Below are 18793 nucleotides of genomic sequence, written 5' to 3'. Positions count from 1 at the left end.
ACTCGTCAACAGTCGTAAGCAGTGATGGCAGAAGACTTTGATCTCCCACACAAAAGTTTCGTCCTCTTGCTCAATCACTTTATACCCTTTGCTCCACCAGATGAGTTTCCCCTGATGGTATCTTTGCTCCAGATATGGGTGCTCCAAATATGGGATTAACCAACCCATCAACTGACTTTAAGCTCTTCCGCAGGTCGCAGATCATTCCTAGCATGGACCTGCAATGCATTTTCTCTATATTAGCAGACTTAGAAGAAATAAGGTTTAATCTTATTAAGATTAACCTTATTCTTAAACTCTACTCCCTGTAAATCAGCTCATAGGGCTATAGACCTGTTCTTCCCTAACCTAACGATCTTGTAGGGGCCATCCCATTTAGGTTCCAATTTTCCTGGAAACAACTCCCTACGCGCATCATAATACAAAACCAGCTATCCTTTCTTAAAGGTATACTTCTTCGTTTTCAGGTCATGCAACTGTTTCATGCGACATTTAGCCACCTCTTGATGTAATAGACTTTGCAACTTAAGTTCATCGAGGCGCGCTAAAGTTGTGAAACGTTCTAATAGGGCGTCCTCACTACCCAAAGAATGGTTTATTGCGAATCTAATGGTCGGTAACTCAATTTCTAAGGGTAAAACACACTCTTCACCATAAACTAGTTTGAACGGCATGTGGCCAGTGGCTCGCTTGAACGTGGTATTTGCCCATACTGCCACATATAGCTTCTTATCCCAGTCGCGTTTCTTTTCAGATACGACTTTCATAGGATACCCGCAAGCTGGTTGTTGGTACTTTCAACCTGCCCATTTTCCTGTGGATTATAAGGAGTTGTTTTATTGTGCTTGATTTGCCAAGCCTTTGTCAAGCTTTTGATAACCTTGTTCAAGAAATGGGTTCCACGGTCCGACACTAATTCTTTCGTGGACCAAAATGGCATATTATCTGCTCTAAAAGGAAACTAGCAGTTTCTTTGGCATCATCTTTCCTTATTGCACGTGCTTTTGACCACTTTGTGAAGTAGTAAGTTGCTACAATAATATACCTCTTTTGCGCAGTCGACGACGGAGTAATAGGACCCACAAAGTCTATTCCCCACTTCTCAAATGGAAGTATCGCCATAATAGGGGTGAGTGGTCTTTTCCTATCCTCTCAACTATCATGTCGTGGACAAATATCGCATCTCTTAACATATGAAAACGCATCTTGGAAGATGGCAGGCCACCAGTAACCTGCTCTTAAAGCCTTTTGTGCTGTAAGTTGTCTAGCAAAATGGCCTCCGCAAGCAGAATCATGGCACTCTTCCAAAATGAATGGCACCTTGTCTCTTATCACACATCAGCGATAGATGTCATCAACCCCTTGCCGATATAGTGTACCTGCGATCAAGGCAAACTTTAATGCCTGCTATTGCTTAATTTTCCTTCTCTCAGCTTTAGATAGTTCGGATCCAGCCTCTTCTGTCGATAAATAATGCATTATTGCAGCATACAGGAGGAAAAAGACGTTGTATCTATCTTAAATAACGACTCCATGTCACTACCTTCAGCCACAGATTCTTTCGGCTCCCCAAAGTCCACAAGACATTCCACGATTCCTTGCAACCTTGGTGGCTTACTCCTGATCTCATAATCAAACTCCTGCAAAGTGATTAACCACTTCGCTAGACGATCAGGCGGCTGCAGCTTATTCATCAATAATCGAAGCCCCTCCGCCTTTGTATAAATCACAACTTTCTCATAGAGAATATAGTGCCTGAATTTCTTGGTTCCAAATACCATCGCAAGACACAACTTCTCCATGTAGGTATAATTGATCTCTGAAATGCCCAATTTTCGACTAGCAAAGGCAATGGGATGATACCACTTTTCCTCCCAAATTTGGGCTAAACAGTAGCTGATACTATGCATGGTGGCTGCTGAAAATATATAAAACACCTCACCTCTTTTAGGCGCTTTTAAAACGGGAGCTTTCAGTAGCTCCTGCTTCACATCCTCGAAAGCTACCTTACAAGGGTTTTCAAATAGCTGAAGGACAATAGATTCGTAAGCGGCAATGTTCTTTCTGCCCAGGTGTTTATAAATCTACGGTAATAACCAACCGAAGATAGAAAGCTATGAACTTCTTTCGGAGTGCGTGGTGAACCCATGGCAACTATGACTTTGACCTTCTCGGGATCTGTCGCAATTCCTACCGAACTGACCACATGGCCCAGCAAGAGCCCATAAGGTACACCAAAAACACACTTCCGTGGGTTTAGGGCGATGCAAAATTGTCTGCAGCGCTCAAAGAATTTTCTTAAATTGATCAACGGCCTTTCCCTCATGGTGGCGGCCCCTAAGTCATCAATAAACACCTTCAACTCTTCAGGGGATATGTCACCAAATGTCTTATCTGCTGTTCGTTGCCACGAACCGGCGCATTGCATAAACCAAAGGCCATCACATGGTATGCAAAAGTACCAAAGACAATAATAAAAGTTTTTTTCAACTTGTCCTCTTCTACAATTGCCATCTGGTTATATCCTGCAAAGCAATCCATAAACGAATATATTTCCCTACCCGCTAATTGATCCAAAATCTGGTCAATAAATGGCAACGGGTAGTAATCTTTAACTGTCTGCTTATTCAGCTCTCTAAAATCTACACATAATCGGATTTGATTATTTTTCTTCTTTCTGATCACAACTGGCGAACACCATTCCATATGTTGCACAGGAAAAATCAAACCTGCTTTCCTTAGCTTCTGTAACTCTTCAAACAACCCGTCCCTCAATTCAAAAGGCATACGCCTTACTTTTTGATGCACATGACGACTGCCTTCTTTTACAGGAATAGTATGAACAGCCAGGCTGGGAGGAATGTCTCTCAGCTCATCATAACTCCAGGCAAAGATATCGCGGAATTCTTGAAGTAGGGACACATAGTCCTCCCTTTCTGCTGAACTGAGCATAGAACCTAATTTGATTGGCCGCGAATCATTGGGCATGCCAAGGTCTAGCTCGATAACATCTACATCTCTTATATGATCTTGGGCCTCTATCAGCTCGTTCAAAGTGATCTGATAGATGTCTTCCGTGGTGGATCCCTCTTTGGACTCATCACTCAATGATGTCTCACTAGCGGATAAATCCTCTAATGTCTCCAATTCTATGGAAGATAGAGGAGCTCTCTCACTCTGCGGGGACTCAGGATAGGCATCAATCACCACGTGCTGAGCACCTTTGCCGAATATCAGCCAACCGGGGGGTATATCCACTTGGCAGTCTGCTTGCAAGATCCAAGGTCGTCCAAGTAATACTTGGTAACTTGGATGCCCTGCAAAACGAATCATCCTAAAGTCCAACAGGCATTCTACATTTGCAACAATGACATGGACCTTAGTAATGCAGCCTTCCGGCTGTCTCAAACTATCATTCGCCATTCTGAGAATTGTGGAGGTATCTTTCTGGATCGCAAGACCCAACCTTTCCATCACTTCAGAACTCATAATGTTAACAGATGATCCCGTGTCGACAATGGCATAATCTACTAATATCCCATCGACATAGGCTGCAACCCTTGGGCAATGCTTCTCAGCATGCTCGAACCAATCATCATCAACTCGCGCAATACCCAAAGGTTCTACGATATACCCGGTACGCAAGATCTTTCTGAATTCCTTGCGTACTCCTGGGGAAAGCTTAATAAGCTGTAAAAAAAATCACATCTAGCTTGACTTCGCAAAGAGAGCTCGCCAAATCGAATTCATGATAGTTCGGTAGAGTTCGCTGTTCATGCCAAACCATCCATTCTTTAGGTCGTTGAACTGGCTTTATTGCCTCTTTTTTAACTTTCACCTTCTTCCACGGTGGTTCCTTATCCTTCTTAACATCGTCTTTACTCTCCACTGGCTTCAAAGGTCCCCCTTCCATGGCAGGATCCAGAACTTGCGTTCCTTTGTCACCTTGTTTATGGTTTCCGTCGACAGGCTTATCCTTGTCGGCCTCTCTACCCTTTTGACCTCTTGTAAGAACAGCTCGCAGATTAGAGGTTTCAGCGTCATTAACGCGTACAACCTCAATCAAACTAACCCCACTACCACTAGGTAGCTCCTCCACTGTAGTCTTTGGTCGTTGGAGTATTTGTTTAGGTCCGTCTTCTCGCTGGGAATCATTTCCTTGCGCACGATGATTAATAGGCCCTGGTTGCCGACTACCTTACTAGAGGGAACTAATCTTACTCCAGCAAGTGGCTGCTAAATGGCCAGATTTTCCACAGATGTCGCACTTGACATTTGGGCAATTTCGTGGATAATGTTGCCCACCACACCATTTGCAGCTAAACCTCGAAGGTGCACCCTCATCTGGGTATCTACTGCCTATCAAATTTTGTTGTTTTTTAAGAAAGTTGACATCAACGGCTATTTGTCGATACTGCTCCGTAATCATGTCGGTATAATGCTTCATCATGTCCTTAACCTCTCCAAGAACATTGGAAGCACTCGACTCGTAGCCTTGATCATTACCCTGTCATTCCATTGGCCTAACAATTCGATTAGGCACTGGTTGTTGAACCACAGGCATGGTATTAGGATTAACTGCATGGCCTCCACCATTTGGAGCCATTTGACTACCTGTAGGCATCGACATGCTAGGGGGAGCTGGTAATAAAGGCACATTCTGCATCATGTTCCCTCTCCCATTAGGATTAGCCATCGCTATCCCTTGGCTGCTACTGCCATTGGCCGTCACCATATTATTTCCCAATGCTAGACCCATATTCGAATTGCCTCGAGAAGCATAGGCTGCTTGTAGTCGGGATTCCGCTTCTTGTGCTCGTATAATGGCAGTATCTATATCCCCCAAAGGGACACTACTCAACTGCAACTGGATATTAAAGTCCAAACCATGCAGAAAATATTGCAATTGGGCAGCTGCGGGGATAGGAATAGAGGTGTCCAACTTACGAAAAACCTCTTTTATTTTCTTTGCATAAGCACGAATATCCTCGTGTGGTTCTTGGCAGGTCACGTTGAGTACACGCAACCAATATTGCCCACCCATTTCAGGAGCAAACTCCCTTCGAAATGCTCCATAAAATGAATCAATATTCGATATGGTTCCGGCTTCTAAGCCATGATACCATATGGCAGCTCTTCCTTTGAGAGTCATGTTGAAGAACATCATTAAATGTCCTTCTTCTTGGATGCAACAGTTAAACATCAGCTTTTGAAACTCCCTGATGTGGAGTTTCGCATCTTCCTCAACTAGCCCATTAAAAATGGGTAGTGGGTAACCTAGAGCCGGAAAATCCATCGTTCCTGCAGGAATTGCAATAGGCTGTGCCATGACTAGAATTGGATTTGCACTAGGTATAGGGGACGGTGAGGTTACGCCTCCCGCACTTGATGTAGACTGGCTTATGGAAGAAAGGGGAGCACTAGAGCTTCCACCTTCTGCTAACTTACTGCTTGTGGCACCAAGACCACTAGATCCACTCCCTCGTAAGGGTTCAGCACTGCTACGCTTAGGGGAATATCTCCTAAAAATTTCAGCATGTCACCTAGCTCTTTCGTCTCTCTCTTGCTTTTGGATTTCTGCTAGACGATGCTTATCGATGAATAACGGGTCAATCTCAGTATCCTTTGGCATAAACTACTAACTGGTCCCTAGACAACTAGGATTTGAGGACCACCACTTCTAAGCAGCTCCCAGCAGACGCACCACTGATGGGACCTAAACCGGGCTGGCACTAGCTCATGCACTAGCCGGACCTCTATCATGCGCTCAACAACCCCACGGCCTCGCGGCCAGGAGCGTGGATGACACATACATCATCTTCCTAAACATCTTGCATTTGTATCACGTATCGTAGTCCAACTCTAACCCAATTAACACTCCTCAGAGGGAGTCCCTACACATTGCCAAATAGCACGAAGTACAAACATAGGAGGTCCTCCCACAGTTAACTGCCGCTACCTCACTGTGACTCTCCTACACCTTGGGGATTGGCCCCTCAATGCGTCGCTAAACATATATAACACAACATCGCACACATAGTTCTCTCAAGGTACCAATTGATTGTATCCAGGAATGTACCATACCTCACTTTACTTTCCCCTTAGACCCAACGCCTAGCCTACAGCTTGGATAACCTTACTCACTCAACGTTGGTCATGATCCTCTAGAAAGCAATTGCCATGCATCCAGGAGGTATTATCTGATACTTTTTAAATTTCATGATTCATGCAAATTGTGAATGTCCACGTGCTCAAACAATTAAGACAATCAGCATTGCTGCAAATGTGGAAAGCATCTCTTTCAATGATTTTGACTATCGCTCATATGCGGCATTGCATGAACCTAGCACCGAGAAACCCTCATGCTACTAGGTTCTTAATCTTTAATTATCAACCAACCTAAATGGTATGCATAGAAACCAGCAAGCTTTTCATCATTTCATTCAGCATTTAAATACCTTTTATACACTCTACCCCCTCACGCGTTTAGATTGTGCATCGTTGATCGATTTAGGGTTCATTTTCCACATTTTTATTGTATAAAAAGTCATGAAAACTCACTGAAACATAAAGGTAGGGCTGAACTGAGGCTAAACCTCATACTTCAGACCCCCCCATACATCCACAAACATGCATCTTATTTTTCCTTAATTTTCGGTACTCAAAATCCATTTTTTCCCTATTTTTAGTGGTTTTTTCCTATTTTTCTTGTATTTTTTGCAATATGAAATGATTGAAAATTCAAATTGAGTTATGGGCTGTGGCCCTTAGGTTCATTTGCAGTGAAAACACAAGTTTAGTTGGTGTGTCTTATTATATTTTCCATTTACATCTCAAAAACACCCAATTTTCCCATATTTCACGTGTTTCACGGGTTTTACACTATTAATTTCATCCACAACACTTATGATTTTCTGATTTTCCGATTTCAAATAGTTGAAAGACATTGCAAACAACATTATAATGCATAATCATCCCATGGGAACAACTATTCATGAAGCAACTTGCATAAAATATCAATTTCCTTTGTAAAAATGAGATTACCGTTCTTTGCGGGTTGCGGGTTTTTATTTGCCATATCTCGGGACTGATTTCCAGCCACCATTAATGCTCATGAAAATCCACAATTAGCAATTTTCCTTCCTTTTGCACCACGGAGTAATCCGGTCTTCATTGGACAAGCATTCCTCATCCATTCTTCTTCTTCTTCTTCACCACATGAATCTGCCCTTAGAAGAGAGAGAGGGAGGAGAGAGAAAGACTGAAATCAGAATTCTTCACAGAGAACACCATTTCTGGGGCGAGAGGTGGCGATATGATTGCCATCCAGGAGGGAAGCAAGGGCAATGATTAGTTATAGTGGTTGTTTGCAGGCAAGGAGAAGCCCCATCCATCCATGGCGTGATTTTCGGCACCCTCTATTGGCCACGTTTTCTTCATCTCTCTCATCCCACGATTTTTCATGTTGCATGCCTTTTGGTTGGGGGGTTAAAATTTCCCCAAAGGGCACCCCCCCTTTGGTCCATGTTGTGGCCACCCTTTCAAATCTTGACCATTTCTTGGCCATTTCCCCGTCCGGCTTGGCATCCCGCATTGGCCAGTAACTCTTGTCAACCTGCACGACAGTCTGAGAAATTATGAAAAATCAACAAATGTTGCTCGGGCGCCTTTGAAGCACTTTGGCGCTTAAAATCGTCCTAGATCGAGCCGTCGCCTTCGACGTTGAATATTTTTCCCTTGATATTCATACTTTTTAGCTATTTTTAAGCACTTCTCGGCACCAAAATTTCACTCTCAACCAGCCTAGTAGCAACCTGTACAGCTTCGTAGAGCAGTTCAAGAAAGTTTGTGAGGCCAATGGACTCACGGACTTGGCACAACGCTCCCATGCATTTGGGCTCTAGTTAGGCGATAAAGGTAGGACATGGTACACCAACTTAGACATGGCGGAGTGAGCAAACTTTTCCCGATTGAAAGATCTCTTCATTAAGAGATTCTTTGAAGTAGGATATTTTGATAACCTCATAGTCCAACTAATGAACGTCAGTCAAAAGGACAAGGAGGACATAAGAGACTACATCACTCATGTGCACAGTCTCTTCAAGAGAAATCCTATGAATTAGCAACCCAATGAAAGAGCTGTCTCCACCGTGTTCATGAATGGATCCGCAGCGAGGAGTTGTACAAGGATTTGGCAAGTAACTCTAGCTTGCAGTGAGACGTGTTAGTTAGGGTCTTTGACAAAGCAATTAGGGTAGATGACTAGCTGAGAGAGAGAAGCTCTCAAAGTTCAAACAGTTACAACCCTAGTTAGAGGACCTAAGAGAGGGACCAAGCCCTAGCATGCAGGACAGGGGGAAGAGTGTCCAGGATAGGGGGAAGAGTGTAGATCAAGGCTAGGAGCTAGCGAAGGTGATAATGGAGCTAGCATGACTACAGGAATTGGTGAGGAAACCAACACTACCACACATCCAATGTGTGTGAGGATCCTAGATCTAAACCTTGCATGAATTGTGGTAGGTTCGGCCATGATGCCATGCAGTGTAGGTTGTCTAGAAAATTCCCCTATGTTCAGTAGTAGAATTTTTCATACTACCTAGGGAACATGCCGCCATATTTCTTTGGAAGAGGAGCCCAGTTGGTGCTCCCAGCACCAAATGACAGAAAACTAGCCATCCCTAGGATGGAGATCAACCCGACGGGCATACCCAAACCACTAGGATACGTGACCCATCCACCGAGTGATGCTCCAATCCATTATGTGGAGGAGCCTAATGAAGATGAAACTTACACGAACCCTTATGTCTCGTATGACAAAGAAGGCAATCTAGTCCTGATGGACTATGTACAGTGATGGCATTAGGTAGAGGTAGGGGACGATGAGGATTCATAGAGCAAACCAAGATCCAATCTTATGTTGGACTTGCGGTCACCCAAGCCATATCTTTTTGTGCTATCCAAAGAGAGAACAAGCAAGTAAGAAAAAAGCCAACCTCAGATGTGTCAAGTGCGGCATCACTCATCTCTTTGCCAATCGCCCTAGACGGAAGCCATCTCCTAGTAGTAATCATGCCATCCCTCTACAAGGATACACCCATCCCTCTGCACGTCATGACGAGAGCATAGACAAAGCAAGTATGCATATCACTGCCAGGTCCCATAAATTTAGATGCTGCCTCAATAGGAAAGAAGAGTCGACAGAGAAGGAAGAAAAAGATTGATGCAAAGGTCACTCTTAAGACTAAGGGTGAGACAACACTAGTGATCAACAAGAAGGTCATAGATGCAGAAGCAAAGACTACTACTCCAAAGATGACAGAGAAAGGAAGTGCCAAGGTAGGGGAGTGCCCTCATCCTAGTAGACACCAACTCGAAGCAATAGCCAAGTAAAAGAGTGGGTAAAGGAAGCCCAGGAGCACCTCAAGGACACTGAGCCTATCCTAGAAGATGAGATCAAGGATCTCTCTAGTGTGAGCACACCAATCTTGCATGCACAACCAAGGTCGAGAGACACACCCATGCCACAAGCGGCCCCTCCGAGGCCAAGTCTAGATGCTATGGGCCAGCCAGTCAGTCAAGACCAATGGCCAAGAGACACAACATTAGGAGAGAGGTGGACAACCAGCAACCTCATCGTGACTTTGGTAACCCACCCCAGTGACTTTGAGTGTAGGAGACCTACTTAGGTAGCACCCATGCTATGGTAGGAGTTGAAACACTGGGTGATCTGATGGAGCGTGTTGTAGCTGACTTGCAGGATCACGATGCAGTCACGCAGATACCCAACTTGACGCTGCACTCAGTACCAAATTCACTACATGTCAACGCTTTTTGGGAAGGCATTGAGGCGCACACAATGTTGCCTACCCTAACCCTACGAGATGTAACATGCAAGGGAATTATAGATACTGGGGCAGGAGTGAGTGTGTTGAGCCATGCCGTGCTCCAAGCTTGGGGAAATCTGCCTATTGAAACAACTAGGTTCAATGTCACTTTAGCTAATGGAATGAAACTAAGGACATTTGGAGTCTTGAAGAATTGGCTAGTGAAGATCGAGTGTCCAGTTCTCTCTTAACTTCATCATTATGAAGGGAGTGGACTATGGCATTCTGCTAGGCCGACCCTAGATGAGAAATACTCAAGTCATTGAAGATTGGGGCAATGGTCTAATCTTCCTAGCAAACTGAATGGAAGCAGTAAGGGTCAAGACGGACACTTGGAAGACGACCTCTGTTGACCTAGAGGTCATCTCTGCCATGCTTAGAGGCGACGAGCTAGTAAGGAAGTCTTATGGACCTTTGACCAAATACATCCCTTGTCCTAAGGATGAGCGAGATTAGATGCACGTCCTAGCAACCATTGATCTCCCACTCTCAGACGAAGAGGAAACTGCGAGCATGTCAAAGAAGGAGCCCCCAGTGCCACTTTGCATGATGGCCAGGAGCTCGACTATCTCTTTCCATGTTCCCAACAATAGGCTAGAACTTCACAAGATCCTCAACTATGTAACATGCAAACTGATTGGAAACCTCACCGCTAATCTTAAGCCTCTTAAAAACCTCCTGAATGAACTGAAGTGGAGATGGACCAAGGTGCATGATTTGAACTTACTGTACAATTGGGCTTTAGTCATTGATAAGGAAGAAGCTAGAGATGAGATTCTAGGAGATGATGAGCAATCAGAAGATGGCGATTTCGATGATGAGTACAAGGATTTCCTCTTAGTTAGTGAGTAAAGCAGGGAAGAAATAGACACCATACAATACGACACCAAAGGAAGGCTAATAGAGCTTAGGGATTTGCAAATGGCCGGTAAGATACATGAAAAGGAATGAAGAAAGGGCACTGTTAGAAATAGGAGGAGCATATGCTTGTATAGGGGAATCTAGTACAAGAGGACTGGAAGGACCCTTCGTACGAAGGCATTTTTGTTGAAAAAAAACAACAGGGGACTCCTCATCTTTTGAAATAGGTTTTATGGACGGAGGAGAAGGTATTGAAGGTGGAGGCTGCATCGGCAAAGGAGCAGGATCAGGCACTAGTACACCACCAGGAGGAGGTGCAAAAGTGATAATGTGTTGTAAGAAGGTACCATAGGAGACATTATTGAGTTGACCCTTCCGTACTCGCTGAAATGATGGCCGCTAGCGATATATCATCAAACAAGTCAATGAGAAACCCCTCTGCAGCCATTTGCAGGGCCTTCATAGCTGCAGTAGTCCACCTTCATACTAGTGGGCCATCTCGCACTTGCACCCAAAATCTTCACACCCCTTTTAGCTCCAAGTCTTGCATGACTTCCCAAACAACCTTATGAAAAGATATTTTTGGGATGAGAAACTTATATCCGCGCTGGATTCTCCTTATCTCCCGAAGGGCGAAAATGTCCGGTTTCCATCTCCTCTTTTTCTGTGGTGGTTGTTGTGCTCTATGGGGAGCACCTACTACTACACTAGAGGAGGCTCTACCTTGTGCTCCAAGTAGTGGGCCTTGGTTTGAGGCCTTCCCATGGTTGAAACCGCGACACGTCTGCTTGGTGCATGCCATGCAAGCTCGAGGAGGGAAAGATAGAGAAGAGACAGACGTTGGGGGTGTGAGAATGGAGGAAGCAAAGAAAGAAATATGTGAAAACGAGAAGAAAAATGAACTTTTAACCCATTTAAAAACGGGTTAATGCAGCCTCATACACACTATCCATCATGTGATCATAAATCCATAACCTTTTATCGGAATGCGACAAAACTTCACAAACGCACTCATTAGGTGGCCAAGAGCCCATATTATTTTTTTGGGGGAAAAAATACATGTAGACCCTTGGTCGAAAGTTTGGCATCTAGAGCCACATTCCTAGCATTTTAAAAATTATCCCACACCAAAGTGGTGGATGGCAAAGAGGCCAAAATGCAAACAGTAATGTTGAATGCTATTACTGTGGTAAAATGGGTCATATGGCTAAAGATTGCTATAAAAAGCAGAATGACATCATGAATGGGAAATTGCAACAAGGGAATTATGCATCTTCTAGTAGACAGGGTGATGACAGAAATGAGCATCTTTTTATGGTGCAGCACATGAACAATTCTGTGACAAGTGCAGAAGAAAGCAATGATGTATGGTATGTTGACTCAGGTGCATCAAACCACATGACACGTCATGCAGAATGGATGGAGGATGCAAGAAAAATGGAAAAACCAGGATTTGTGGAGACTGGTGATGATACTGCACATCCTATTGTGCAGATTGGAAAAATTCCTTTGTCTATGCAGGATGGGAAAAAGAAATACCTGTCCGATGTATTTCATGTCCTGAATATCACCAAGAATTTAGTTTCTGTTGGTCAAATGGTTGAGCAGGGCTTGCAGGTCAGATTTAATCCTCATGGATGCTTTGTTGAGGATATGAAAAATAAAGGTCGCTTGATAGCAAAAGGAAAGAAGAAGGGCAGAATGTTTACATTGGATGCAGACATGTCTGAATTGAGTGCAGCAATGTTTGCACATGGGACCGGTGTAGTTGCAGATATTGATATCTGGCATAAACGCATTGGTCATGTTAATGTACAGCGACTTAAATCAATGCAGGCCCAAAATATTGTTGCAGGTTTGCCTAAATTCAAGGTTGCAGAAATGCATAAGGTATGTGAAGCCTGTCAGTTTGGAAAACAGGCAAGGAAACCATTTCCTAGACATGTTCAAGAGAGTGAGAAGCCATTGGAATTAATCCACTCTGATGTGTGGACTACAAAAGCTGCATCTCTTGGAGGCTGTCATTATTTTGTCACTTTTATTGATGACTATAGCAGAAAAGTTTGGGTGTATTTTATGAAAAAGAAAAGTGAAGTTTTTGGGCATTTCAAAACCCTTAAAGCTATGGTTAAAAAAGAAACAGGCCTGTAAATAAAATGCCTAAGGTCAGATGGAGGGAGAGAGTACCTCTCAAATGAGTTTGCAAGGTTCTTGCAGGAGCATGGCATAAAGCAGCAATATTCATGCAGTCATACCCCACAACAAAATAGAATTGCAGAAAGGAAAAACAGGCATATTGGAGAGGTATCTCGTGCCATGCTCAATGAAAAAGACTTGCCAGATTTTTATTGGGCTGAAGCAGTTGCTACAGCAGTCTACATAATGAACATGACTCCCACTGCAGCAATACATGGAATGACTCCAGAGGAGAGGTATACTGGTAGGAAACCAGATATTTCTCATTTGAAAATTTTTGGTTGCATTGCCTATGTACATGTGCCAGATGAGTTGAGATCCAAGTTGGATCCAAAAGCTGAGAAGTGCATCTTTATTGGTTACTCTCTGCAGAAAAAAGGGTATAGATGCTATAACCCTTCTACTCGTAAGTTTACATTGAGCAGAGATGTTGTTTTTGATGAGATGAGTAGCTGGTATAAACCAGTAAATGTGATTGATGATGTAGATGCACAAAATGGTAATGCTGCACAGAATTCACAGCAGCAGTCACAAAATATTAGTGGACCTGGAGCAGTCACAAAATATTAGTGGACAGTATCTTGTCACTATTGGCTTTCAGATTTCCAAGGCAGATTTCTCACTTTATGTGAAAAAACAGAGAAAGGTATTATGCTACTTGTCATTTATGTTGATGATTTGATTATGACAGGTGACAGTGATGAAGATATCCTTCATGTGAAAATGCTATTGAAGCAGAAGTTTGAGATGAAGGATTTGGGAGAGCTGTGTTATTTCTTGGGCATTGAGGTGATTAGATCACCAAGTGGGATACAGCTCTTGCAGAGGCAGTATGGATTGGACATGCTATCCAAATATGGGATGACAGGCTGTAAGCCTATTTCAGTTCCTTTGGAGCAGAATGTGAAGCTGAGCACAGATGCAGGTGAGCTTCTAGAAGACCCTACTATGTACAGACGCATAGTAGGAAGTTTGATTTATATGACTATTACCAGGCTAGATTTGAGCTATGCTGTTGGATTGGTGAGTCAGTCTATGCAGGCTCCAAGGAAACCACATTTGGATGCGGCTAGACGCATACTCAGGTATGTGAAGTCCACATTGCAGTATGGACTATTTTATGAGACTGGGGTTCAGATACAGTTGCATGGATACACTGATGCTGATTGGGTTGGTAGTATTTTTGATAGACGATCTACCAGTGGATATGTGTTCTCTTTTGGGAGTGCTGTAGTCACTTGGAGCAGCAAGAAACAGCCTACAGTTGCCTTGTCGAGCACAGAGGTTGAGTACAGGGGTGCAGCAATGGCTGCATGTGAGGTAGCTTGGTTGCATAAGCTACTTTATGATATGCATCAGTCTACAGATGGGCCAGTTGTCATTTATTGTGACAACATGAGTAGTATATGTTGAAATGTGCAATGTCCAATTATTGGAATATTGTTATTGGTACCCTAGAGGGGTATCATTGTGTGATTTATGGTAGCCACATAGGAGGATGTGGACTTCATGGATAGATGTGGGACAAGGGTCACCACAAGTTGAATGTGGATCAGAGGATGCCACATAGCAGGCTATTGTCTTGAGGTTCTCTATATAAGAGACCTGCCATTGTATGATCATTAAGCATTGGAATATATTGTTGAGTGTTGCCTACATCGTTGTCTCTCCATTATGGATTTCCTTGTGTATTTTGATCCTCCATAGCATTGCACTAATCTTGCATTGCCCTAGGCTTAGTGGCGGTCTCATTTAGTTTCTTATCATGGTATCAGAGCTGGTCATCCGCTAAGCTTAGGTAGATTAGTGTAGCCACAGACAGAGAGAGAGAGAGAGAGATGCGGCCTCTGGACGAGCAGGAGACGACGGCGGTGTTTGAGAAACTCCACAAGTTTGTGGGATCCAACCTGAAGCACCTGGTAGAGAGGTCTGCCCTGGAAGGGGCCTCCTCTGCATCCTCCCCCGGTCGCTACTGCTTCTGCCTGCACAAGAACCGCGTCTACTACGTCAGCGAAGCCCTGGTCAAGAAGGCCACCAACATCTCCAGGGACAAGCTCGTGGGCCTCGGCACCTGCGTCGGCAAATTCACGAAATCCGGCAAGTTTCACCTCGTCGCCTCTTGCCTTGACCTCCTCGCCGCACATGCCAAGTTCAAAATCTGGCTCAAGCCGTCCGCCGAGATGTCCTTCCTGTACGGCAACCACGTCCTCAAAAGCGGCCTTGCTCGCATCACCGATAACACCCAGCAGAACCAGGGTGTTGTCATCTTCTCCATGTCTGATATCCCCCTTGGCTTTGGAGTCGCTGCGAAATCCACACAGGATTGCAGAAAGCTTGACCCAAACGGTATTGTTGCTTACCATCAGTCTGATGTGGGCGAATATCTGAGAATGGAGGATGAGCTATAAGAGTTTTCCTCCGGTGCAGAGCAGTGAGTTCTTCATCATACTTTGGTGCACGTTTGTTTCTGCCATTAGTTTAATTTCAGCAGAGGTAGCAAGTATCATTGGTATCCCTAAAGACTCAGGTGGTAGATATCTGAGCTAAGTAGCCCTTGGTTCAGGACTCAATAATCTGTTCACTTCAGATGAGCACTGAAGTTATCAGACTCACTGTTTAAGCACCACGATCACTACGCAAGCAAGTTGGGATTGAAAAATGATTGCAGTGAAAGGGATACTGAAGAAGGAGCCGGCACTGCCCTTCTCAAAATGGATCACGAGGTTGCCATTGTTATCCTTGCTTATAAGGAAGATGTTTGGAATAAGCGTGATCTGTTTCAGCGCGGTGGAGAGAGTGGTGAGCCTTCCGCCCCGCGATGGCAGCCCTGGTTCTGCCTTCCGTTGGAAGTGTTGGTGTTGGGTATCATCAATTGGGCTCCTCTACTGGCGTCTTCTTTCAGTCAGGCCCGTGGGGTTCCACCAAATGGAGCTCTTTCAAGGCCACTCAGAAGACTCAGTCACTTCCTTCTCGCCACCCGACCGTCATCAACAGCATCGAAATCTGCAGCCCAGATGATTTCGAGGTGCAGAGACTGTTGGGAACGTATGGCTACATAAATGATCTTATCTTGTGTGGTTTGAAACAAGCCTTAGCCCCTTAGCCTCTTATCCTTTCCATACCACTCCCTAAGATGAATCTCCATATGGAATATCTTTGGGAATCAAAATATATGTCAATCTTGGTTGTGGCAAGAGCCACATATTTAGTCAATGGCATATATGGCATAGATATTTTTGTGTCAAATCTAGTGACACATGTATTGAAAGATTGTGAACAATGATGTGCTCATTCACAATCTATACCTATGGATGTATTTTTTATGACACCTTTATTTGCGGGTGCCTTGCCCTTGCATGGACATAAAATGGATGTAATTCTCTCACCCATGTTTATGAGGGTCCTCTGCCCGAGCCCACGGGTGCTCAAAAAGGATATTTGATTGTGGTGTGCAGGAGTAGTGTACGTTGATGATGCACTACTTGGGTTGGTTCCTTCTCCCTGACACATGGGGTGTCTAAAAAGCACTTGGGTGGTTCCTCCCGAGCAGCATGGTGCTCGAAATGGACTTGAGGTGTCTAGGTTGCTAGACACATGCACACACATTTGTTGAACACTCCAATTTGTCATTGAGGGGGAGTGTTGAGAGAGTGAGTTTGGCAATGCCAAATCATTGGGGGTGAGAGGTGAGATGGTCACACTGATTGTACATTGAGGAGGGGTGTTGAAATGTGCAATGTCCAATTATTGGAATATTGTTATTGGTACCCTAGAGGGGTATCATTGTGTGATTTATGGTAGCCACATAGGAGGATGTGGACTTCATGGATAGATGTGGGACAAGGGTCACCACAAGTTGAATGTGGATCAGAGGATGCCACATAGCAGGCTATTGTCTTGAGGTTCTCTATATAAGAGACCTGCCATTGTATGATCATTAAGCATTGGAATATATTGTTGAGTGTTGCCTACATCGTTGTCTCTCCATTATGGATTTCCTTGTGTATTTTGATCCTCCATAGCATTGCACTAATCTTGCATTGCCCTAGGCTTAGTGGCGGTCTCATTTAGTTTCTTATCAGTATACACTTGGCAAATAACCCAGTCTATCATGCTAGAACAAAGCACATTGAGGTGCATTATCACTATGTGCGAGAGAGGGTTTTACTAGGTCTTATTGATCTAGTTTATGTCAGCACAGAGGATCAGGTAACTGACATATTCACGAAGGCATTGGGCGCAGAGAAGCTGCGCAAGTTTCGAGACCTGCTTGGTGTGCAGGAATTGGGATTGAGCTCGAGGGGGAGTGTTGAGATATCGAGCTCCACTCGTGATACTCCAGGGTGACCGTTGTGTATTTATGTCACCGACTTGTCAGTTGCAGACGCGGTTGGTACACCGCCCATGAATAATAGCTACATGATAGCTATCCTTATCTACTCTAGTTCGTGGCTCAGTTAGTATGCCACCTTAGTTAGTTGAGTTTGGTTTGAGACCCATATATAGGGTTCTTCTATTCCTTTGTACTTGAGTTCTTTTGGCTTACACAACTAAGAAGAGGAAAACTGTTTTCAGCCTCCACCCTTGTGTGTATTCCCCCATTGTGCAAGCAAGAAAGCTTCAAGTGAGACTCCTTCCTTCTCTCCCACAATCTTGACACCCATTACCATACACAGAGCACATGCTCAAAAGGGTAGTAGGAGGCAAAGAGGCCTACAACTTTCTGGACGACTTCTCAGGATACAACTAGGTGCAAGTATATCCTGACGATAGGCACAAGACTGCGTTTGCCATTGAGTGGGGTGTCTTCACTTACATCGTGATGCCCTTTGGATTGACGAACACACCTGCAACCTTTAAACGATAGCTAATGTGCACCATCTTCAAAGATATGCTTAGACAAGAGCTAGAGGTGTTTGTAGATGACCTATGTGTGCACTCTAGTTGGGTGGAACACTTGGAGAAGCTATGAGTAGTCTTTGAACGATGTAGACTTTACAACCTGTCATTGAATACCTTGAAATGCCAGTTTTGGGTGAAGCATGGATGCATCCTAAGGAACGTGGTGTCCAAGAACAACATAGCCACTAACTCTTTGAAGGTCAGGGGCATTGTCGACTTGCCACCACCAAAGGGCTATAAGGGAGTTCAGTGCTTCTTAGGTCATACCATATACTATCGTCGCTTCGTGTTTAACTATGCATTGATTGCAAGATCCTTGTATAAGCTGTTGAACGTGTTCGAGTGGACTAATGAGTGCCAACAAGCATATGAGGAGTTGAAGAAGGCTCTTACAATTGCACCAATCTTACAAGCCCGAAACTAGAACCTTATATTCCACGTGCATATAGACGCATCTAAATTTGCTAGTGGAGCTATCTTGTGCCAACTTGGTGAACATAATTTGGATTATCTCGTGAGTTTTGATAGTAGATAACTCACTGACACAGAGATGAACTACTCCACCACAGAAAGGGAGGGGCTGGCCATGGTATTCGTTGTAAAGAATTTTTGGCACTACCTCATGGCCACACCTTTTACCTTTTTCGTAGACCATCAAGCATTGATGTACCTTCTGAATAAGCCATGCACTACTAGATGCATTGCTAAATGGTTTCTTCTTCTTCTAGAATTTCATTTCTTTGTGGTGATACACAAGGGCAAGTAGCATTACATGGCTGATCACATGTCTCGAATACCTAGAGGAGAAGTTTCTAGACAAGGCATAGCTGACGATTTTCCGGACACTCATCTTTTCAGCTTGTCTAGTGAGAAAGATTTTTTCAAAGCCGATCTAACACCGTACTCGACAAATGATATAGTCCAAGTGCTAAAGCATGGTCTGCCCCACA

The 18793-nt window shown here is 44.0% G+C and overlaps 1 pseudogene; it reads left to right on the top strand.

Moving 5' to 3' along the window:
• Positions 1 to 14556: 14556 nt before the first annotated feature.
• LOC148033344 (uncharacterized) lies at positions 14557 to 16912 on the top strand (annotated as a pseudogene).
• Positions 16913 to 18793: the final 1881 nt, after the last annotated feature.

Source organism: Lygodium microphyllum, chromosome 7 (genome assembly GCF_053477565.2).
Source record: "Lygodium microphyllum isolate KBCC chromosome 7, Lygodium_microphyllum_v1.1.10, whole genome shotgun sequence".
In the NCBI taxonomy this organism is placed as follows: Eukaryota; Viridiplantae; Streptophyta; class Polypodiopsida; order Schizaeales; family Lygodiaceae; genus Lygodium; species Lygodium microphyllum.
The sequence above is the reverse complement of the archived record's forward strand: the minus strand, read 5'-3'. Positions and strand labels throughout refer to the sequence as shown.